The sequence below is a fragment of the Archocentrus centrarchus genome, chromosome 10 (genome assembly GCF_007364275.1).
Source record: "Archocentrus centrarchus isolate MPI-CPG fArcCen1 chromosome 10, fArcCen1, whole genome shotgun sequence".
Lineage (NCBI taxonomy): Eukaryota > Metazoa > Chordata > Actinopteri > Cichliformes > Cichlidae > Archocentrus > Archocentrus centrarchus.
In genome coordinates this window covers 35,244,151-35,269,590 of record NC_044355.1, presented here as the reverse complement: position 1 = coordinate 35,269,590, position 25,440 = coordinate 35,244,151, and the positions used below count along the sequence as shown (strand labels likewise).

Sequence of the window (25,440 nt, the reverse complement as noted above, 5' to 3'; positions counted from 1 at the left end):
AACATTATATCAGGATGGTGGTGCATGAGATGAGTCCTCTTGTTCATAGTATTCTATTTTCATTTATTTTATAAAATACCAATATTTGGTGTCTCTGTATCAATACAATATCTCCACACAAAATTTCTTGATACCATGCTGTATCAATAGTTCCCCCACCTCTAGTATCTGGGTATGAATTTTTTTATTGAAAACCCTAGCCCATGGGTAGCATTTCTGCAGTATTTACTTAGTATACAAATTTTACAAAGTTCAGTGTTGACAACACTCAAAGTGGTCAGTGCAAAACCTTCATAATGTACACTATTTGTTTCACCACTACATTCAAAGTTGAAAACCTTTTACCTTCTGGAACACTGAAGCACTCTTACATGCCACCTTTCTCACACCAGCCAATCAAAAAGGGATGGGCCTTACAATAACAACACTGTTAACCATGGTGGAGAAAGGAACTGATCCTGGGTACTGCTGACAGCACTTATGGTCTAAAACCGAAGAAGACAAATTTTGTAACCTAGCAACACTGCTGGTTGAATGAAGTGCAAGCTTACAGTTTTTGTACCCTAGTAACAATTCTGCTTGAATGAAAATTGGGTTATGGGCACTTTGAGAACAAAAATAAATAAACTGTCTGTGGACACAGGACAAAATGCCAACATGACAGACAATCAATGTGCAGGGCTTAGATGTATGTCATGTATCATCAAAGGCTCAATTGTATAAGTTATTTTTTTTAATCTCACACTGCAGATCAAAACTGATATGTGAATGAATGAATTTGTGATTAGTTTTGAGTAGTAACTGCAAAAGTAACCAAGAAAGTCAAAGAAGATGAGGTCACAACTTAAGGAAATCTCTGAAGTTTAAAAACGAAAAAAATTAAATAGATGAAATTGAGCAGCTCAGTCTAACAGCGTGAAGTGTAGTAAACCATGCAGGGCAGGGCAGTAAAATGTCTCAGAGCAAGTTTTCTGAGAGTGCAGGGTTGAAATGAACCATTACAGATGAGTATTGCTAGATAGATGTGTTGCCTTACAGAAAGAAAAAAACTCCTTATATTTGTTGTCGTGTGAATAGAGCTGAATCAGTCAGTGGTGCAGAGAATGGTCAGGATTACACATAATGAATAACAGTTTATTCAGTTACCTCCTCTCCACCACTACTTCAATTGTCTTCAGCTTGCAGACAATAACAGAGCCGGCCTTCCTGATCATCAGTGTGTTGGTGTCACCCGCTTTGACACTGCTCCCCCAGTTTTTTCTTTATTGTGTTCAAAACAAAGCATGTCAGTATCTCCAAGGCTAAAATGGCTCTGTAACTGGTTATAAACTGGACACATTTGAAACTATGGTGAAGAGGAGATCACTGAACAACCCTTCCATAATGGATAGTGTCCATAGTGGAGTATCTTTCCCTTGACAAAATGAATGCTGTAACCAATTCTAGGGGAGGTCAGAAATCAAGATACAGGAAGGCGTTGTCTCAGAGTTATGCTGAAAAGCTAATTCGCACATTTATTACTTCTAGGTTCGACTATTATAATCCATTACTATTAGGCTGTAGTAAAAGCTCCTTGAAAAGCCTTCAGCTGATCCAAAATGCTGCAGTTAAAGTACTGAGAGGAATTAGAAAGAGAGAGTACATTTCTCCCATATTGGCTTCTTTTCATTGGCTCCCTGTTCGATCCAGAATTGAATTTAAAATTCTTCTCCTCAAATACAAGGTCTTAAATAATCAGGGCCCATTTTATCTTAAAGACCTCATAGCACCATATCACCCCAACAGAGCAATTCGCTCTCAGACTGCTGGCTTACTTGCAGTTCCTATGATACCTAAGAATAGAATGGCAGGCAGAGCCTTCAGATTTCAGTTTGGATTTAGGGGACAGACACCCTCTATTTTGTAAGATTAGGCTTAAAATTTTTTGATCAAGCTTATGGTTAGGGCTGGATCAGGTGACAAGACACTGAACCCTAAGTTGCTCTCCGATGCAACTGTCACAGTATGAGTGTGAATGTTAGACAGTGCTTTGATATAGAAAACAGTTATTGTGTGAATGGGTGAATGCAAACATGTTGCATTAAGTGCTTTAATGCCAGTACACTTATGGTTGGTTTAATGGTAAATGGACTAGTTCTTATATAGCACTTTTCTACCCTAGTTGAGCACTCAGAGGGGTTAAGTTGATTTTTTCTTATAGTTGTACAAAAAAGTATAAGAAAAATATGAAGAGGTTAAACACATAAAGACTGAAAATAAAACAGTTGCTGCTGAAAAAAGCAGCAGTGTGTGATTGCAAGATGAAAATAACTGCATTAGTTTAGTATTAAAGGCATGTATAAGTGTGTGTTTGAGTGTGTGCACTTTAAACATTTTGGTTGGTAAGACTGGAAAAGAGCTACTAAATTAATAACATTCAAATTCATTGAAGCCGGGAAAGGACGGAAAATGCGGTGTAAGTTTACAGACTCATCAGTATTACAATTTTATCTCTTCAGTGAGTCACAGTCACGTATTTCATTAAAAGACAGTTTTGGTTTCTATTCTTTGAGCTGCTACCCTGGTGGTGCTCAACAGACTTAGAGCAATTAAAGAATAAATATGAAAACAGAATTCAAAAGGTAGTACAAGTAAGATTCCTGTTTTAGGAATAAATTTTGTGCGGAAAGTGTGTGTGTGTGTGTGTGTGTGTGTGTGTGGGGGATCACTGTATATACATACAGTGATCCCTCACCTATCGCAGGGGTTACATTCCAAAGACCTCCACAATAGGTGAAAATCATCAGGTATTTCAGGCACATCAGGTATTCGGTATTTCTACAGGAGACACATCGGTCCGGATCCGGACCGAAATGATATCTCAAGCGGACCCGAACGTAATACCAAAACAGAAATAACCACTGAATTAAAAGCTTTCTGGTTTACCGGCGCAGCTTTTACAGTCCTTACGGTAGTAGTGAAGCATCCAAGGAAACCCACTGACCAATTGCATGCGAGTTTGGCTATACCACGTGATACCACCAAGCTGGTTCCTGCCGGCTGGTAAACTTTGTAACAAACAGGGTTATTATAGTTAACGAAAACGAACTAAATAATGAAAACTGAAATTGAAACAAACATTTTCATTAACTGAAATAAATAAAATCTATAATTAAAAGCAAAAAACAGTATAGTCAGTTTACAAAACTAACCAAAACTAACAGAAATTATAGATAAAATGACCTTTGTTTTCGTAATTTTAGTAAAAAAAAAACCCTTGTGGATTGATATGAAATCCTTTTTTTCCACTCTAACAGTTTAAGCTGGGAGCACCATCGGACAACTGCGTGTGTGCGTGTGCGTGCTCACTGCATCAGTCCGCAAAGTAATGGCAGCGGTCTGCCAAGAAACCGCATTGATCCTTCAACATAACCTGACCTGCAGCTCCGGAGAAATCGAACTACATGTCGGGTCCACACAGCCCACAAGGTTGTGATTAACCTGTTAAGTCCTTGTGCGTTTCTGGCTACTTTTTGCTGCAGTGATGGAATTTATCAGTGAGAGAATAACAATCAGGAATAATAATCAAAGCATCAATATAAGGACTCACAAATGTTAGCAAATTCCTGGAGGGAGACTGCTGGAACTATCGGAATGGATGTGAAGAAATGAAGAAAGTGGAAAACAGGGACAAATATGTTTGCAGCCAAAAAACTGAGCACAAAGAGCGAGGACCAAAAAAGTCCCAGCCAGCACCGCATATAAAACACCAGCACACGACCACAAGGTAATTAACACACACAATCCAGCTACATAAGCATAAATGGTTGGCCACTTAAATAGGTTGTGTACAGAGGCCGCAAAGCTAGCTCTCCGAGCAGCTCCAAAACAGAAGCAGCTTCATGTGGTGAGAACATCAGAATGCAGCTGGATTTGAGCTTTGATTCCTTCAAAAGTTCAGTTTGTTTTTGCTGTGTTCTGATGTTTTACACCACGTGTTCTGCACTGATGCTGAAGTTTGTTGTAGAGTTTATTCAATTTTGGAGTTCATGTTTTTCTTTATGTTTCTCCCTGTTGATGTTCATGTGTTTCCTTAATATTACACACATTAAACATTAATTCTGCTATTTTGTGAACAGTTGGTTGTTGAATGCAGTTTTTTTTTTAAAACGGTATCTTTTTTTTCGAGGGCAGCACGGTGGCGCAGTGGTTAGCACTGCTGCCTCACAGTTAGAATGCCACCTGAAAGGCCTGGGTTCGATTCCACCTTGGCCCAGGCCTCTCCCTCTCTCTGTGTAGAGTTTGCATGTTCTCCCCGTGCTTGCGTGGGTTTCCTCCGGGTACTCCGGTTTCCTCCCACATTCCAAAGACATGCACTTACTGGGGTTAGGTTAATTGGCTACTCCATAGGTGCCCATAGGTGTGAATGAGTGCATGAATGTGAGTGTGAAAGGTTGTTTGTCTCTGTGTTGGCCCTGCGACAGGCTGGCGACCTGTTCAGGGTGTACCCTGCCTCTCAGGATAAGCGGAAGTGTGTGTGTGAGGCAGTAATGTGGGGCAAAATAATGTCTTACTGTTCACATAAGAAAACTAAAGAAAAAACTTTAGAAACTGCCTATGCTGCTTAATCACAAGAACATATAATTAACAACCTGAGGAAGCTAAAACCAGAATTAAATGATAGAACTGATAGGAAGACAATTTCTGTTGCAGAGGTTGCATTTAGAGAACTTTGAACATGGAAATAAATCTGGAAAATTCCTCACCAACCAGTTAAAAGTAAATAAAGCAAACAGCTATTCTTTCTATTAAAGTCTAGACTGGTAATATTACTCAACAAATAAATGTTTCAAAGACTTTTATGAAGCTTTATACTCATCACAGCTTAATCCATCTGATACTGCTATTGAGAAATTTCTTAACAATATAAATCTACCAAAACTAAATGATGAACAGGTTGCAGCTCTGGATCCACCTCTTTCATTGTCTGAATTCAAAGAATCCTTACAGCATCTCCTGAATAATTAAGCCCCAAGTCCAGATGGTTTTCCAGCTGAGTTTTATAAAGAATTCTGGTCTGAGCTAACACCCAGTTTTTTCAGAATGGTGACACAGATTCAGGACAAGCACACACTATCTCCAAATATAAACTCTGCCAACATCAGCCTGCTTCTTAAACCCACACTCCCATCCAGCTACCGCCCAGTCTCACTCATTAATGTAGACCAGGAGTGCCCACACTTTTTCAGTTCGTGAGCTACACGCAAAGCTAGCATGGTTAAATGTGTGCGTGTGTAGGGTGGTAGCGAAATGGATGGATGACAGTTCATCAATCATCTTCTACTTTGTTTAATGCCGTGCAATCTACATTTTCCCCCCAACTCCACTGGGGGTGCCATGCGATCTACCTGCACGCCTCTTGCAATCGACCAGTAGATCGTGATCGACCAGTAGATCGCGATTGACGTATCGGGCACCCCTGATGTAAATCATTTGCAGTCTTTGGACTTCCAGTTGGCTTAGTAGGATGCATAGGGAAGCCGCTCTTCCAAAATGCACACTTATCCCACTAAATAACTCAATAGCTCGACTTTTATCGGTGTAAGGTGTTGATGAGTGGGAGAAGAACCACTAAAGGCCGTATAAGAAAGGGGAAAATGACGAAAACCCAAGAAAAAGTTCGAGGTCGAAGGCTAACGATTCCGACCCGGGTCATGCTAGCAGCGGTGAGTCGAGTTCAACAAGCATCATCCCTGGTGAGGTAATTAATGAGATAAATGAGCTGAAAATGGACATCAAAGGAGAATGACAGTTTGAGACACGAGATAACCTGGGGCAAGAAATCAAGGGAAAACTTGACAATATGATCACTGAAATACAAAACATCTCAGACCGAGTCGAAGAAACGGTGACACGTGTGGAACAGGTGAAGGGATGGGCAGCAGCAGCAACCAAGGCTTTCTGCACCTGCCTTGGGGAGCAACGAGCCCTGCAGTCCAAATTAACGGACTTGGAGTCCCAATCCAGATGAAACAACATTCGCATCTTTGGGGTTGCAGAAGGAGAAGAGGGAAACTCGGTTCAACAGTTCATTGCGCAGCTTATACGTAAAGAACTGCAACTACCACTGGATTTTGACCTAAAAATACAGCGCGCCCACCGGTCACTGACACAGAAACCTCACCCTGAAGCTCCACAGAGACCGATTATAATCAACTTCCAGGAGTTCACCACTAAGGAAAAGATACTAAAAGAAGCTTGGAAGAAGAGATTTCAGGTGCGCTCCAGATTTGTCCACTTTGACCATGACTATGTTTCTGAGACAGTGAGGAAACAAAAGGAATACAGTGGAATAAAGAAAATCTTAAAGGAGAAGGGGATTTGTTTACAAACACCATATACGAACATACGGATTCACTGGGACACCTGGACTTGAACATACACCAGTGCACATGAGGCTTAGAGGGAGTTGAAGAACCACGGGTTTCAGGTGGCGGAGCCAGAGTCACCTGAGAGAGAGTCAATGGAGACGCAGCTCCGGGAGCTACTGGGATGGAGGCAGGTCGGCGGTCAGTGTGAGAGGAACTCAGCGGTGGCTCGGAGAGTGAGGAACAAGCTACAGGAGTTCAAGAGGGATCACACTAAATGAACATTAACAGGAAATTATGCATCATGACCCGGTGAGACAATTTATTTTGGCCTTTTGTTGATTGCTGATGGCCTGGAAGAGGCGGCGTCTTTTATAACGGGACACATATTATACATTGGACTAATAGGATGGGATAGCTAGGCTCCACAGGCATCCTCATTATTGGGCCCTTTCCTTATTAGAGGCTTTACCCTGGACTGACCAATGGGGTCACAGTAGAGAGGGAGCAGATGTTTCCCTCTTGTTTTGGAAGTTTGTTTATATTTGTGTGCTGAATTTACTGTTTTGGTTCAGTTTTTGTTGTTGAGGGGTACTAATTCATTTACCATTAACGTCACCTATGGTAGGATCTCATGACTTGAAATTTGCTTCTTTAAATGTAAATGGCCTGAGTAACCCAGTCAAAAGGAGTAGGATGTTAGCAAAAATTAAAAAGGACAGAATACAGGTTACATTTCTACAGGAAATACATATGTCAAGGCAAGAACATGAAAATTTTAAAAGGTTTGGCTGTCTAAATTATTTCTCCAGTTCTTGTAAAAATAGCCATAGAAGATTCTGATATCAAACTCTCAACTTAGAGTTGATTAATGTAAAGTGAGATGTAGAGGGTTGATTTGTAATATTAAAAGGAAGGATTGATAATACTCTTGTCACATCCGTGAAGTAACAGAAATTTCTTTAAACTTTTATTTGACACAATAATTTCAGAAAGTGATGGAATTTTAATTTGTGCTGGATACTGGAACACAATTCTGAATCACTCCTTGGACACGACTAGTGTGAGAAGACAAAAATCTCTTAGGTCTACAGAACTTATCCACGTGGCTTAATTGTGGTATCCCAACCTCATCCAAACTGTGCATTTTAGGTTATGTAAATGAATTAGATATGGAAGCAAATATGCCACATTTAGTTCTTACTGCCTTATGCATTGTTAAAAAACTATCCTCATGAATTGAACATCAAAAAATGATTAATGTATTACTCACTATAGGAATTTACTTTTAGATCACATTAGTCTGGTGAAAATGTCTGCCAACTGGAAATGCCAATTGGACAAATGTGAATATCTCTGGTCCCCACTGATCACTTAGTGGGGGTGGTCAGCTGTAGTCTCGTCTCACCGTGTGCCTGGCAGCTGGCTGAGAATGGGCCGAGGGGATTCGGGTGTCTGATGGCTCTTGGACTGGGGGACTGTGGCTGCCATTTTGTGTGTCTGTGTGTACATATGCATATATACATATATGTATGTTTTATTTTCCTAAACAGTTTTTTTCTTTTTTAATTTTGATTGTTCAAAATAAATAAATAAATAAAATAAATTCTTCCCACTACATACACTGACACACACCAGCACATACACTCAACACGTTGGGTGGGAGGAGGGGATGGGCAGGTCTTCTCACACCCCGGTTTCCTGCACCCTGCCTGGGGTGGATCTGGCTAGTGGTTTGAGGCTGGGTTGGCCACTTCCCCAGGTTGCTGCTGGCTCTGCGCTGATACCCACTCATCCACACTTTGTGTCCATGTAAGGTCTGTGTGTGTGTGTGCATGAGTGTGTGACTGGTATATGTGTGTGCATGTGTGCAGTTGGGCCTGGGCCTATGGCTTACTGAGCCTTGGCCACTGTGGGACATGTCACCTGGAGGTTACCCCTCCCTACCTCTCCCCACTGATCATTGCTATCCCCCCTGGGATGTGGGTGCCTGTGTGGTTGGTTTGAAATGTATTAATCTAGTGACTTAACCCAAGCAACAGAAGGTTTGTTAGGGATCAGTGAGAACAGATTGATTGATTTTAGGCAGAATCATCATTTTAACTGTGGCAGCTCTCCCCATGAGATATAGGTAGAGAACTACTGACATACGCATGCACACCATATAATAAAAAACAAACAAACAAACAAAAAAAAAAATCATAAAAAAAGGACACTATCACCACCTTTTTCAATGGTCCAACCTAGGGATGTTCCTGCTGACTAATTTATCAGTCAACTAAACAAGGGGAAAAAAATTAGACTGACCGACTAGTCTAATAGTAAGAAACAGATGTCAAATTAAATTTTATGCCTGTTTAATGGACAATGTCAAAAGCTGTCTAAATAAAAGCACTGGAAACTATTAATCTTCTATATTGAATCACACTTTAACTGCTGCTAAAACTGTGTGGCACTGCAAATGACGCATTATGGACACTGCACGTTGCACTATAAACAACAAAGAAAAAACACTTGGGCGCCCGGGTGGCTCAGCAGAAGAGCAGGTGACCATGTATGCTGCAAAGGCCGCGTGGTGGTGTGGGCGGCACAGGCTTGTGTCCCAAACTGTCGCCATTTAATGCATGTCTTCCCCGTCTCTCCGGCTTTCCTGTCTCTGTCCACCAAGATTATTATAGTTAACGAAAATGAACAAAATAACAAAAACAGAAATTGAAAAAACATTTGATTGATTGATTGATTGATACTTTATCCCACAATGGGGAAATTACAGTTAACAGAACACCCATCCAAGAAGACAAAACAAACAAACATAGGGAGATAGGTGAACTGTGGCCATGCTGTCCCCTTCTAGAGGTGCTGCCATTAAAAAGACTTAAACAATAGCGAAAACATAAGGATAACTGAGGGAAAAAAATCATCTCATACTTTGTATACATATATACACACATACACAGTATAAGTTTAAGGGTGGGGAGGGGAGGGATGAAGGAAGCCAGCGGAATGTTCATCGGCAGCAGTGTTGCCAAGTCCGCTTATTGTAACTGACTTTGGGCTTGTTTTTTTCTAAAGTCGCTTGCAAATCTCATGAGTCGCAGATTGCAGTTTTTTTGGGCTTGTTTTTGAACGTAAAGTTGCTTATTTGGGCTTCACTTTCTTTCTGAGTGAAACTCGTTGATTATCTCCCGACGCCCCATAATAAAGCAAAAGACCAGTGGAAGGTTGTTTGTCCCTTCCAACCTCCCATTTCCTGTTGATCGCTCCAGCACAAGTTGACCGGGCGCACACCCAACAGCCCAGAGTGAGGAGGCAGCGTAAGAATGAGCTCCAGTAAGTGGGGAAATATGGAAAAAAAATATAATAAAAGTGTGAGAAAGAGAGTGCACTTAAAGAATGGATCTGAGCTCAGATGGGAGACAGTGCAAAAACTGGGTGTGCACTATATGCAATGCATAGGGATGCCTCACAAGAGGGGGGCACCAAAACTATGCGGCAAAATTATTTCTCTAGTCGGCATTTTCTATATTTAACAGCTGTGCATATGATATGATCAATAACAGAGTCACGGCGCTGATTAGGCACCCCTGTGCTCCTTCACCTCCCCTCCTCCTGTCACCCCCCCCTGTTTAAAAGCAGCCTCAGTTTTACACTGTGTTGTGGGTTGCCAGTTGGGCTTTTTTTGGGCTTGTTTTCATAGAGCTGGTTGCTTGTTTCTATCGCAAAATCTGGCAACACTGATCAGCAGCTAGGTCAAGGGAGATCAGTTCAACACAGATCAGAAGAAGACAGGACAGCAGGGGTGTAGAGCATCTGTTTACAAAACATCCATGAGATAAGCAGCAGTCCAAGGCCGCCAGGGAGCCAAATTTCTGAGTCTACAACTTGTTTTCGTACAGGCTGTACTGAATAATTTGTTGACAGCATTTAGTCTTTCTCGCAACCCTCAGTGGCAAAAAAATCCAATTATCCAAATCCTCTTGGTCCATTCCTTCGCCTTGCAGAAACAGATATATACGTCTCCAATTCTGAATCAGCTCCAGATATACAGAGTCTGAGTTTGAGTCTGTAACTCTCTGCATTTCTGTCATAAGCAGCCAACAGCTGCCTAGACTTCCACAATTGTAACAACAAGCCAGGTATCTCCAGGTCCAATTTGGAGAAATCCTAGTGTCAATGAGCCAAATGTGCATGTCCTCCATCAACAGTATGGTCAGGCACGTCATCTTCCACCCACACAGGAATCCATAACGTAGCCAGTCGGGAATGTCAATTGGATAGGAGGGACTAGGGTTCTCCTTTCCCCAATCGACTCATGGTGAAAAATTTTATTTAAAAAATGGCATTGAGAGACCAGCTGACCAGATCCATAATTATAAATTCTAGTTCAGAAGTTGTGTGAAGAGACGCTCTAAGCAGCAAAGCAGGGTAAAAAAAGGAAGGGTTGGGGAGAGAAGAAAAGTGTGTCCATCTCCGCTGAGGAGCTGAAGAAAATGATTAACTCATTAACTAAAATAAATGAAAAAGATAATTAAAAGGAAAAACTATAACTAACTAAAACTGTATTGTGAGTTTACAAAATCATTTTTTTCCGCTCTAGCAGTTTAAGCTTGGAGCGCCATCAGTCAACTGTGTGTGTGTATGTGCATGCATGTGCTTACTGCACTGGTCTGCAAAGTAATAGCAGCAGTCTGCTGAGAAAGTGGCAGAATCCTATACAGGGTTTCTTTGAGTACGATAGCACAGATAGAAGCGAATGTCTTGTTGTAGATGATGAAAAACATGTGTGGAGCACTTCAAGTGGAAAAACCACCAACATCAAAGTCAAAGTCGAAAACAGAACTAGCATCATGTGATGGATAACATCAGGATGCAGCTGGATTTGAGCTTTGATTCCTTCAAAGAGTTTAGTTTGTTTTTGTCAACATTTGCTGCGTTCTGATATTATACACCACATGTAGGTGTTGTTAACCTACTGCACTATGCTGAAATTTATTGTAGAGTTTATTGGGTTTTGGAGTTTGTTTTTCTTTGTTTCTCCATGGTGATGTTCATGTGTGTCCTTAGTATTACACACATTTAGGACATAATGCTGCTATCTTGTGAACAGTTGGTTGTTGAATACAATTTTGTAGCATATGTTTTGTCAAGTTTTTATTACACAATAGTCACTCTCTCACTTTGAATCTTGCACCTGATAAGGTATGAAAAACTAAAACTAATATTAAAACTGAAGTAAAACTAAGCATTAAAGTACAAATAAAAGTGAGAAAAAATTAGAAAAATCACTCTGAAAACTACCCAAAACTAACTGAATTAAAGGAAAAAAGTAAAATAACAAACAAAAAAGTTAACTATATAACCTCAGTCACCATTTTTGTGTCATTTTACACTCAATAAATCAGATTTTAGATATGCATTTACACAAATAAACTAGACTGTATTTTATACAGGTTTTTTTAATTTAATGTTTTGTTTTTTTTTAACTGTGTAACAAAAACTAATCTAAGTCTATTAGCAGCAACCAACCAGTGATGTCACATTCTGTACTGGGACAAGATGGCGCTACACATGCTCCAAAAACTTTAACTTTAAACACTTATTTCTAAAGTCCAGGTTCACAGACAGTGTTAAATGCATGTCAGATTTTGAGAACAGGGTTCCATGGTGTAAATTAGCCATAATACATTTTACTGGGGTTAGGTTAATTGGTGATTCAAATTCCTTTGAACTGCTGATAAGACAAAGGCTGGATAAATCTCTTATCTGGAACCTGCTTTGGGGCAGGTTAGGTTTGCAGTATACTCACTTGGTGTTGGCTCTCACTGCGGTATTGTATCACTTCCTGTTCCTGTTTCGGAGCACAGTCGTGTTTTGCTGTCTGTTAGCTGTTAAATCTGTACAGCTCGATCTATCTGGATAACAACATATTTTAGTGTAATCTTCACCTACTTTATCTAGAGCACACTCTTTGCTGAATCACCTGTATTCAAATTATTGACTTTATCTGTTTTTAGAAATTCGCTAGCTTAGCTCAGCTAGTAGCTTAGCTCTTAGCCGACTCACTAGCAGCATGGCTTCTTCTCCTGTCCCTCCTGCACTTTCCTGCTCTGAGTGTCACATGTTTAGTTACTCCTCGGCCTCCTTTAGCAGTAACGGTACTTGTAATAAATGTAGTCTGTTTGTAGCTCTGGAGGCCAGGCTTTCTGAATTGGAGACTTGGCTCCGCACCCTGGAAAATCCTATATCTAGCCAGGCCCCTGTAGCGGGTGCGGACCATGGTAGCTTAGCCACGGTTAGCTCCCCCCCCCCCCCCCCCCCCCCCAGCAGATCCCGAGCAGCAGGGAAAACAGGCCGGCTGGGTGATGGTGAGGAGGAAGTGTAGTCCTAAGCAGAAGCCCCGGGTACACCACCAACCTATTCACATCTCTAACCGTTTTTCTCCACTCAGTGACACACTCACCGAGGAACAAACTCTGGTTATTGGCGACTCTGTTTTGAGAAACATGAAGCTAGAGACACCGGCGACCATAGTCAAATGTCTTCCAGGGGCCAGAGCAGGCGACATTCATGGAAAATTGAAACTGCTGGCTAAGGCTAATCATAGATTTGGTAAGATCGTTATACACGTCAGCAGTAATGACACCCGGTTACGCCAATCGGAGGTCACTAAAATTAATATTGACTCGGTGTGTAACTTTGCAAAAACAATGTCGGACTCTGGAGTTTTCTCTGGGCCCCTCCCCAATCAGACCAGGAGCGACATGTTTAGCCGCATGTTCTCCTTGAATCGCTGGCTGTCTGAGTGGTGTCCAAAAAACGACGTGGGCTTCATAGATAATTGGGAAAGTTTCTGGGGAAAACCTGGTCTTGTTAGGAGAGATGGCATCCATCCCACTTTGGATGGAGCAGCTCTCATTTCTAGAAATCTGGCCAAATTTATTAACCCTAAAACCTGACTATCCAGGGCTGAGACCAGGAAGCAGAGATGCAGTCTTACACGCCTCTCTGCAGCTTCTCTCCTCCTGCCATCCCCCCAAAACCCCATCCCCACAGAGTCGGTGCCTGCTCCCAGACCACCAAAAAACTAAGCTAAAATCAGCAAAAAGCTATTTAAGCATAAAAATTTAAAAACAATAAATAATACAGCTTCATCAACTGCACCAAAGAATAAAACAATTAAATGTGGATTATAAAACATTAGGTCTCTCTCTTCCAAGTCCCTATTAGTAAATGATTTAAAAATTGATCAACAAATTGATTTATTCTGCCTTACAGAAACCTGGTTACAGCAGGATGAATATGTCAGCTTAAATGAATCAACACCCCCGAGTCACAGTAACTGTCAGAATGCTCGAAGCACAGGTCGAAGAGGAGGATTAGCTGCAATCTACAATTCCAGCTTACTAATTAATCAAAGACCCAGACAAAGTTTTAATTCTTTTGAAAGCCTGACTCTTAGTCTTGGCCCATCCTAATTGGGAAACTCAAAAACCTGTTTTATTTGTTATTATCTATCGTCCACCTGGTCCTTACTCAGAGTTTCTGTCTGATTTCTCAGACTTTTTATCTGATTTAGTGCTCAGTTCAGATAAAATCATTATAGTGGGTGATTTTAACATCCACGTAGATGCTGAAAATGATAGCCTGAACACTGCATTTAATCTATTGTTAGATTAAATTGGCTTCTCTCAAAATGTAAAGGAGCCCACCCACTACTTTAATCATACTCTGGATCTTGTCCTGACATATGGCATAGAAACTGAAGTTGTAAAACAGCTAACTGATCATCTGCAGAGGAACGGTTTATTTGAAGAGTTTCAGTCAGGTTTCAGAATTCATCACAGTACAGAAACAGCATTAGTGAAGGTTACAAATGATCTTCTTAGAGCCTCTGACAGTGGACTCATCTCTGTTCTTGTCCCATTGGACCTCAGTGCAGCTTTTGATACTGTTGACCATAACATTTTATTACAGAGATTAGAGCTTGCTATAGGTATTAAAGGTACTGCGCTGCAGTGGTTTGAATCATATTTATCTAATAGACTCCAATTTGTTCATGTAAATAGGGAGTCTTCTTCAAACACTAAGGTCAGTTATGGAGTTCCACAGGGTTCTGTGCTAGGACCAATTCTATTTACATTATACATGCTTCCCTTAGGCAGTATTATTAGAAAGCACTGCATCAATTTTCATTGTTATGCAGATGATACTCAGCTTTACCTATCAATGAAGCCAGATGACACACATCAATTAGTTAAACTGCAGGAATGTCTTAAAGCCATTAAGGCCTGGATGACCTCTACTTTCCTGCTTCTAAATTCAGATCAAACTGAAATTCTTGTACTTGGCCCCACAAATCTTAGAAACATGGTGTCTAACCAGATACTTACTCTGGATGGCATTACTTTGGCCTCCAGTAACACTGTGAGAAATCTTGGAGTCATTTTTGACCAGGATATGTCCTTCAATGCACATATTAAACAAATATGTAGGACCACTTTTAACTGATTTGTGTCATATAGCTTCATAGATAAATGAAACTTAGTAAAATCTAAAAAACAATAGAAATGTGTGCAGTGTTTTCTAATAATGTTGCCAAAAGGAAGCATGTATATCAAGGAATATACCCTACTTCAAAACTCCTCATTTACATGGACAGATTGGAATCTGTCAATTAAATATGATTCAAACCAGGGTAGCACATTTCCTTACCAATGGTGTATTCTAGTCTCGTAAAATGTATAAAATGCTTTAGTGAAACTAACAGGACAAGCACAGGGATGAATCCACTGTCCAAGCCTGTAAGAGATTACTAGGAACCTTAATTAGATATGTTTCTGTGCTATGATAAACTACAGCTATGGTAAAAAGAAAGCACACCCTCTGTTAATTGTAAAATTTTACATATCAGGAAATAAATATAAATTAACTAGTCCTTACCATGACTTAAAATATGAATTTGCTGGGACTCCCACTCCTAAGAAGATTGGCAACTGTCTTAAATGTTTTCCACTTCTCACTGTAGAATAATGGACTAATTGGCTATTATTGACAAATTTTGATTTTACCTTTATATTTCAACTTAAAAACTGTTACCTTGCTTTGTTTGGTATGATTGTTTTCAGCACAACCTCACAAACATGACTGTACCACAAACATGTTCAACAAACTATTTTTACAACTTAAAATCCCAATATAAGTTGTAATTTTCAAAATGTTATGTACAAATATAGAAAAAAACAAAGTTATATACAACTATTTACAGTAAAATGCAAGCAATGCTGCAGGTGTTTTTTTGTACAACTATTTACAAAATGATCAGGTGTCACAATAAGATACCACACAAATTATTTGTGACACTCCAAAAAAATGGTTCCTTTGTATGACAAGACAGAAGGGCACATCACAGGCAAAACTCGTTATCAATATCGCTGTCTGTCTTTTGCTACCCTTTCACCTGTTCCTCAGCAGCCAAATGCCACATATTGCCATATAATTTTCTGATTGGTTGATGTGTGCATTTTTCCACCAAAAGGAAAGGAGATGTCATGATTTCTTGTTTTTCACTTGACTCAAAAGCACTTCCTGTTAGCGAATGATGATCTTGCCTTAGTGATCTTGCCCTCCTGTACAGGGTTAGAGCCACCCAAAAGGCAGAAAGGATTCGGTAGGAGGTACTCTCCGCCACATTGCAGAACAAACAGATTTAAATTCTCATTCCCAATACTATTAACTTTTTGAATTCTTTTAGAGGATTGTATCCCTGATTGTATGTATTGTATGTTTGATTGTTTTATTGATTTATGTATTCTTGCTGTTGGCTGCAAAACAAATTGAATATCCTGTTTTTACTGTTTCTTCCTGCACGAAAGGAACATCAAAAATGAGGACAATGTACAGAAAAAAAGGATGGCATAAATTAGTGATCATAACTGTTTTTTATTGGCCTATCAACACAATTTAAAAACTGGTACGTAATTTGAAGTCCACACTTTCAACCCATGTTGAAACAAAGACTCAGTAGAGTATCATCCTACTGCTATGTCACATTAAATATATTGACAATGTCATTTCGAGGCGCCAGCACATCCATCGACGATGTACTTTCTTTTTTACCATGTCTGTCCGAACTGAAACTCTTCAAATAAACCAGTCCTCCACAAATGACCAAAGCTGATTTGCAACTCTTCAGAGATTTTGAAATAAAGGGAAGTTTGGAAATCAGTCTGTAATTGGCTAAAACACTTGGATGAAGTAAAGGCCCTTTAAGTAACTTTTTTCTGCTAATTTAAAAGCCTATGGCAAATTATTAAATATAAATTTATCATATATACCAGGGTTCTAGCCAGAATTTTTTTTCACCAGGCGTTATTAGATCGTTAGAGTAATCATTTTTGCATATAATCCAGATGAGTTAAGATGAAGGACCTCCAGTTGTATATATCATGCATTTAATGTGCCCAAGAGTGCCATTTACTTTCACTAACAGGTTTGCAGAAATCACGTAAAAAGCATACACAACAAAAACATAATCCAGATGTTTTATCAATCAGCTGCTAATAGCATTTACTATGTTCGAATATCAGCCACCATGTTGTAAGCATAAATTATCACGATTTTAATGCAACAACAGGAAGTGACATCATTTCGCTCTGAACTGTAGTTTTTTTCTTGAAGGCCTTTCATAGCTCTGCTGGTGCTGAAAACAATGTTTGACTATAGGTTTCTGAATACAAGTAGGGCTGCAACTATCGATTATTTTAGTAATCAAGTATTCTATCGATTACTCCATCAATTAATCAAGTAATCGGATAAGAAATAATTTTTAACAGTTCATCTGCATTTTTTAACTTCCGTACTGCAGTTTTTTTCTCTGTGTGAAACAAATAGTGGTGGATGGAGCAGCTACAAAGTTCTCTCTTCTTCATGTTGCTCATCAGGTGGTCCATGAACGACCTCCAGTTGTTTCCCAGTAAAGGTTTTAAGGTGGTTACAGAAGCAAGCGCTGCTGCTTGGACGTCTTTCATTCCACCTGAGCGCACTGTCTCAGTAACAGCTCTTGCTGCGCATATGCAGACAGACTGCACGTCAAACAGCTGCTGTTGTGTATTTTGTTGAAAAACTGGGGGCTGCATGAGCTTAATGCTGTAACGCTTTTTATTCACAAGCATCCTCCAAATTATGTTTCTACTACAGGTCTATTTTTATTTGCTAATCAGAGGATTAAAGCATAAAAAAATATTCAGATGGAGCCCCTTGATACTGGGGGCACCAAACGATCGCTAGTGCTCTGGCAGCCCCCACTAGCAAACTTTGGTTATAGTGATCGTTCTGGTGGCTACAGCTGAAGGAAAGAAAAAATAACAACTGACATTCTCTGCACGGCGAGCAAAGCACACGCACAGCCACACACGCACGCTCACAGCACAATGGAGGCGTAGAAAAACTTGTCAGCGACGATCCACTCGTGTTAAATCATGCCTGAAATTTTCATTTGATCTTCGTTTTTCCTTTTACTTCTCCTCGCTTTCATGCTGGTTGTCATTTCGATTTCTGTAGCCCACGAAATCAAGCATGACTGTAGGGAGATCAAATGTGTACAATGTGAACTGTCCATGCTCTGTGGCAGATTGCTAATTGCAGTGAAATAATACAGGCGAAAGCAGTGATAAAAGCAGTGATCTAGCCGGGGCGGAGTCCGCGGGGCACGCTCCTGTTTGCTAAATGCAGTGACAGCAGAGCTCCAGGAGTGAAGCGGTGAAATCCTCAGCCCAACGCGAGGGGGTCTCAGCCCGGCAATCAACCGGTAGCTAGAACACTGTATACATACGGTACCTAGAGTAAGCAATAAACATCTACAATTGAATGTCCTTCCCTCTTAGTATTTTTAGTGAAAAGTAACAATATGGTGATTATAACATACTGTCTTCTATGGTACAAAGGGCCACGAATAAATTGGAGGGGTATGTCATATAGACAGCTTTTGTTGTTACTTGCTGTCCAGTTTAGTACGTGATAAATTGATATACAGTGATCCCTCACCTACCGTGGGGGTTACGTTCCAGAGACCCCGCGATAGGTGAAAATCCACAAAGTAGCGGCATTATACACTGCTCAAAAAAATAAAGGGAACACTCAAATAATACATCCTAGATCTGAATGAATGAAATATTCTCATTGAATACTTTGTTGTGCACAAAGTTGAATGTGCTGACAACAAAATCACACAAAAATCATCAAATGAAATCAAATTTATTAACCAATGGAGGCCTGGATTTGGAGTCACACATAAAATTATAGTGGAAAAACACACTACAGGCTGAACTAACTTTGATGTAATGTCCTTAAAACAAGCCAAAATGAGGCTCAGTGTTGTGTGTGGCATCCACGTGCCTGTATGACCTCCCTACAGTGCCTGGGCATGCTCCTGATGAGGTGGCGGATGGTCTCCTGAGGGATCTCCTTCCAGACCTGGACGAAAGCATCCGCCAACTACTGGACAGTCTGTGGTGCAACGTGACGTTGGTGGATGGAGCGAGACATGATGTCCCAGATGTGCTCAATCGGATTTAGGCCTGGGGGACAGACGGGCAAGTCCATAGCTTCAATGCCTTCATCTTGCAGGAACTGTTGACACACTCCAGCCACATGAGGTCTAGCATTGTCCTGCATTAGGAGGAACCCAGGGCCAACTGCACCAGCATATGGTCTCACAAGGGGTCTGAGGATCTCACCTCGATACCTAATGGCATTCATGCTACCTCTGGCGAGCACATGGAGGGCTGTGCAGGCCTCCAAAGAAATGCCACCCCACACCATTACTGACCCAGTGCCAAACCGGTCGTGCTGAAGGATGTTGCAGGCAGCAGATCACTCTCCACGGCGTGTCCAGACTCTGTCACATCTGTCACATGTGCTCAGTGTGAACCTGCTTTCATTTGTGAAGAGCACAGGGTGCCAGTGGCAAATTTGCCAATCCTGGTGTTCTCTGGCAAATGCCAAGCGTCCTGCACGGTGTTGGGCTGTGAGCACAACCCCCATCTGTGGACGCCGGGCCCTTGTACCATCCTCATGGAGTCGGTTTCTAACCGTTTGTGCAGACACATGCACATTTGTGGCCTGCTGGAGGTCATTTTGCAGGGCTCTGGCAGTGCTCCTCCTGTTCCTCCTTGCACAAAGGTGGAGGTAGCGGTCCTGCTGCTGGGTTGTTGCCCTCCTATGGCTTCCTCCACTGTACTGGCCTGTCTCCTGGTAGCGCCTCCAGCCTCTGGACACTACGCTGACAGACACAGCAAACCTTCTTGCCACAGCTCGCATTGATGTGCCATCCTGGATGAGCTGCACTACCTGAGCCACTTGTGTGGGTTGTAGAGTCCGTCTCATGCTACCACGAGTGTGAAAGGACCACCAACATTCAAAAGTGACCAAAACATCAGCCAGAAAGCATAGGTACTGAGAAGTGGTCTGTGGTCCCCACCTGCAGAACCACTCATTTATTGAGTGTGTCTTGCTAATTGTGAATACTTTCCACCTGTTGTCTATTCCATTTGCACAACAGCATGTGAAATTGATTGTCAATGAGTGTTGCTTCCTAAGTGGACAGTTTGATTTCACAGAAGTTTGATTTACTTGGAGTTATATTGTGTTGTTTAAGTGTTCCCTTTATTTTTTTGAGCAGTGTATTTGTTATATATTTATTTTATTATTTATATATATTTTAAGGATTTATATACCCTCCCTATAAACCTTTCCCACTCTCTTACTACACCTTGAATGATGAAGATGATGAATTATGTAGCTGTGCGAAGGTGGTGCAGTATCTTCACCCTGTTATTTCCGCTAAAGGCGTAATCTCTTCGTCCGAGTGATAAACATAGTTATGGGGGGGTTACAGAAATACCTATATAACGCAAAATCCTGCAATATAGTGAAAACGCTGCAAAAACGAGGGACAACTGTACTGACACATACCTTCTATATTTTTCTACATTCTTACAAGGTCTTAAGCCATTCTTTATATTTGCTTCCAAGGAGCCAGACTTGTCATTTTTAAAGTGGTCTTGAGCAATACTTTTCTAGGCTTTTTGAAGGTCTTAAAAAGTTTGTTTTTGGACAAATACTTTTTTTTTTCCCACTCACTCTTCGCCCAGTCCTTGTACCCGACCATTTTCAGAGGAATATCTTTGTGTTTTTTAAACCACATATAACACTTACCTATAAATCCTTCAAGGATAAAAAAGGCACCTAACTCAAAGGAATAGACTGGTGTCAATAACAGACAACTTAGCAAAGAAGTTTTCTCAAGCATGTCTATTTACTTACTGGAGCACCTAATATGATGGAACAATTGTCTCTCTAAGAGGTAATTAGACAGTAGGACTATTTTCACAGGCTGGGTACAAACCAAGATAACTAGTGTTGCTTTAACAAATAAAACAAAAACAACAATAGACTTCCACCACTATTATGCAGTTCTAGTAATTCTACTAGTCCTGTTTTGACTACCTCTTCTGGCAGTACTGTCTATATGTTTGTGGTAGTTTAATAAATTTTGCTTCATGACTGTACTGGCAATGTTTTCTGCCATGACTACTACTGCATTTTCCCCCACTTGTAAAGAATGAAAATGACTTATATAGCAGGTAGCTTGCTTTTCAACAGATCAGAGTATATTATTACAAATACATCATTAAAATTTTGTAAAAGTATCAGTTGTAGAGCTTTCCTAATCACTTACGGGAGTTGCATCTGCTGCAGTTTTTGATCCAGTCTGGGCTATAAAATCATTGTGCTGTAGGTAAAAAAAAAAAAAAGCCATTTTGAAGCAGATACTGTTATAGCCCAGCTCCCTCCATTACTACTACACTTTCTAAAAACAGACAGAAGGAGGGAGACAGAGGAGAAGGTAAAAGGAGAAGGTAAATCATACATTGGAGACATTTGATGAGAAAAACTGTAATACAGATGAAGACACTGAAGAGAAGAACCGCCTTATGAAGCAAAGTAGTTAGCTAACAAAAGCAGCATAGCACTGGGTAAATTATGGCACACTGATTGTACATGTCTCTCACTGCAGTGGCAGTAAACAATCAGCCAGCCTCCTTTGTCCACAGCACTAAACCACACCCCCTCCACTTCTGCTTTCCATAAACCTCCATTACTGCTCTTGCAGTACGTATGTATCTATCCTATTATATTATACACCTATTATATACCTTATTATTCAGTAACATTAGACTATGCAACTGATGCTACCTTTCATAAGCTAACCTGCTGTGAACAGGCTATTTTATAAGAGAGTAAAGAAGACAGAGGGAGAAACAAACAAACACACAAAGTAAAGGCAGATTCATACCTTAGCTTAGTTGACAGTATTCCACTCCTGTATTAAAAATTCAAATCCAGTTGAAAAGCTGCACCCTGTAGCTTTTAATGATAGCACACCACAATCTCACGAACACACAGCAGCTCATCCCCCTTTTACTCACAAACACACATTGCTCCTCCCCCTCTCCTCTCTTAACAGACAGGGATTGTCCTCCTCTATTCCACTCACACATAAGCACAGGCAAGAGCACCCCCCCTTACTCTCACACAAATGAGCATTCAGTCAACAGCTACCCACAATCCTCTGCACCACACAAAGACAAGGGGGTGTGACCAATCACATAGTGTCTCACTCTGCACCAATGTTTTTTATCCCTTCCTTCACTGTATTATGCTTGCTGACATTCAAGCTGTGGGCGGGTTACTGAGAAGGTTGCCATGACAACATATCCCAAGTTGCTCTTTGTTGCTATTACTCTGCTATAGATATTTGTTGCTATAGAAGTGCAGACATAAATGAAGTCTGCTCTGCTATGTGCGTGTGTGTGGCTGTGTCCTACATCAATACTTAGTGTTCTAACTGGGTCATGCCAGAACCCACCTGCAGGACTGCAGCACTGACACGCGTACACATGCACACACATACAATAAAAATGATTGACTCAGAGTAATCCTAAACTACAAAATAACTGCCTATTTATTATATACATAACAGACTACATATACAAATTCCAATGATTGAAAGTTGACAGTTAAACATTTTCTAAATATTACTGAATAATCTTCACAGTTCGTAAATATAGTCTACACTACAGGTATGATGTTCAATAGGGCTGTATAAGTGTTTGAATTTTAATACTGACCACTATTTTAGCTTCCCGTGATTAAAAAGAGCATTTTGAGGGATACTGAAAATGCATGCTCCACCTACAGAATACAATGCAAAAGAAAATCAAGCATTCCCTAAATCACTGCATGTGTCATACATGTGTCAATCCCAGCCAGTTCCTGCACGTTGCAGCTTGAAGTTTGCTAGGCTTGTCTAGACGAGTAACACTACGTTAAAAGACATACAACAAAACTGAAATGTCTTGCACAGCAGAAGGTGAAGAGCTTGTCCCTCAAAAAGAATCATCATCCATTCTTTGAAAATACTTCAGATTTAGCAGAATGTTAACATTAGCCTGCTTCTTAAACCAGGCAAAGACCCTGCACTCCCATCCAAGTACCACACAATCTCTCTCATTAATGTAGACCTTAAAATAATTTGCAAAGTCCTTGTTGGAAGATTAGAAAAAAAAAAAAATCACTCCATCCGTTATACATCCTGGACAAATAGGTTTTATCAAGGTTAAACAGATGTCAATGCTAATTGGCAAGCTAATGCTAACTGCTAAACGCCGCTCCCACTTGTTAATTGAGTGACGGTACCTACCTATGAAACCAGAAAGCACCTCTGAAGCCTAGGCAGTAATCACAATCTTTGTGGACGTGTAGTTATGTTTCTCGAGCTGCATGTCAGGTTAAGTTCAAAGAGGATTTTTGGTTATGTACGTAGGACCAACACAGAACTCTAAACCAGGCCTTATTTTATTATTTATTTTTCATTATTTATTTTAGTAATTGAGTATTATATTGATTACTCCATCCATTAATCAAGTAATCAGATAAATAATTTTTCGTATTAACAATTCATCTGTATATGTTAACTTCCGTACTGCAGGTTTTTTCATTGTGTGAAACAAACAGCGGTGAATGGAGCAGCTATAGAGTTGTCTTTTCTTCATGGTGCTGATCAGGTGGTTGATGAAGGACCTCCAGCTGTTTCCCAGTAAAGGTTTTAAGGTGGTTACAGGAACAAGCGCTGCTGCTTTGGACGCTAGAAAAACATCTTTCGCTCCAGCTGAGCTCACCGTCTTAGTAATGGCTCCACCTCTTTGTGCTTGCTGCGGGTGAGCAGACAGACTGCACGTTGTGTTTTTGTTGAAAACTGGGGGCTGCATGAGATTTACTTTAAATTCATCACAATACGACAAGCTAACCTGTTTGTCCTGCACTAAACTGCAGAGTATTTGAATAACACGTTAGAATTTTTCAGGATGTTTCACAGTATGAATCACATCATATACAGATCCAACATCTGATTAAAAATGAGGACTTTACATGTAAGCTCTAAATTTCCAGTTCATCAGATGTCACTGAGAAATCCTTACCTTCAAATATAACCTCTCTTCTTCCTCTTCTGTCTGGTCTTTCTTGCACTGTTTTTCTATCTCTGAGTGAACTTCTCTCTCATTAATTATTTTCTCTCCCTGGAAATGCAGTGGCTGTACCTTTAGCTAGCAGACACACTGTGTGACAAACTGCCCACAGTCAGTTTGTTTATATACTGTTCAGCTGTTAAAAATGTTGCATTTGAAATGACCTGCCACAAAAACGTATCCCTTTATGGTCATTCTGTAGTGCTAGCCCCATCCTGAAGTACCGTAGCCACAACTCATAGACATCTGAACCACAAACCTATTTTGAAGCATTCCATCCAACTTTAACCCCTGATTATAAAGCTATAAATGATGCATAAAGTGTATGGTTTTGGCTCTTTCACTTTTTTGTATCCAATAGGACCTGGTGATTGATAGACCAATAGGATAGCCTTGTAAGTGTTATTATTCCCTCCATTTGATGGGAAATAAAAAACTTTCCTTAAATGTGTTAAAAAATTTTTAAAAGCCTGTTTTGAAAATGTAAATGTAGAAAGTAGTTATTTTTGTACTGCGATCGTTGACTGTTAATTTGGAAAGCAGGTGTTGTGCCAAAAAGCGATCGTCTGCCATAAAGTGATTCCGATGTTTCTATGTGCTTTTCTGTGTAATGTCTTTGCTTATATTGGTAAATAGAGTGCAGTCAACATGATTTATGAAGGGCTTATATATAAATTGAAGAAACAACCTGTTTTGCAAGAATCTTTAGGAGTCAACAAATGTAGATGCTACATTTGTTGCAATTTCTTCAGCCTTCTTAGCCAGATTTCTCTTTAAAAAGACATTTTTAATGTCAATGACAGTTTTTACCTTTATAAAACAAAAGAATATATAAAAGTCACTTTGCCAAAAACTAATTGCAGCTTCTACTTTGTGAAAGTTTCTCACTCAAAATGACTTGATATCATTCATTAGAGACTTATTTGACATATGTTTCTCAGATTGTAGGTCTACAAGTCATTTATAGCCATTTAAATATAGACAGTCACTTTTTGGCAAATACCAGAAATTACTTTTTGGCAGATAATCACTTTTTGGCACAGTGCCGGCATATCAGCGGCATGAGATTTTTCCTGTAGTTGTAAGATCCAAATCTTTGGATCCTTCCCCTAAAGTAACTTTTCAGTGAGTCTTCACCCTAAATGTTTTGAACAGAGCTTCACATATTTCTGCCATATTTCTTTAGAGCAGAGTAAACGCACACACACACGCTCAGCATTGTTGGGCAATCCCGCTCCTCTCTGTTGTATAAATACGCCATTCACTGACATAATTCAGCAATAATCAATTCATGTTTATATTTCTATTTTACTTTTTGTTTAAAAACATTAGCAGTGTGCTTAAATAGTCGTTTCATGTTTTCACATTCATTAGTCAGCTTGTTTGGGGTGTATGTTGTCTACTTTACTAGCTGCAAGCAAATATTTATATCAGTGTTTTACAGAATGGTTCAACATGGTGATTCTGTTAGAATTATAGAACCCCTGAGCAAATATAAACTGTAT

The 25,440-nt window shown here is 40.1% G+C and overlaps 1 protein-coding gene across 5 annotated transcripts in view; it reads right to left on the bottom strand.

Annotated features, from left to right (window-relative positions):
* Positions 1–25,440, bottom strand: part of LOC115787377 (storkhead-box protein 2-like) — a 129,536-nt gene that overhangs the window by 69,988 nt on the left and 34,108 nt on the right. The window contains exons 1-2 of one of the 5 annotated variants that reach the window (XM_030740064.1): positions 21,703–21,809; positions 21,085–21,138 (exon numbers count right to left, since the gene is read on the bottom strand). The exons of 3 other annotated variants lie outside the window; for them this stretch is intronic. The gene's annotated coding sequence lies outside the window, so the exon portion shown is untranslated. Of the gene's footprint in view, positions 1–21,084; positions 21,139–21,702; positions 21,826–25,440 lie in introns of those variants that run through there. One more of the 5 variants, XM_030740065.1, reaches the window with a different exon arrangement.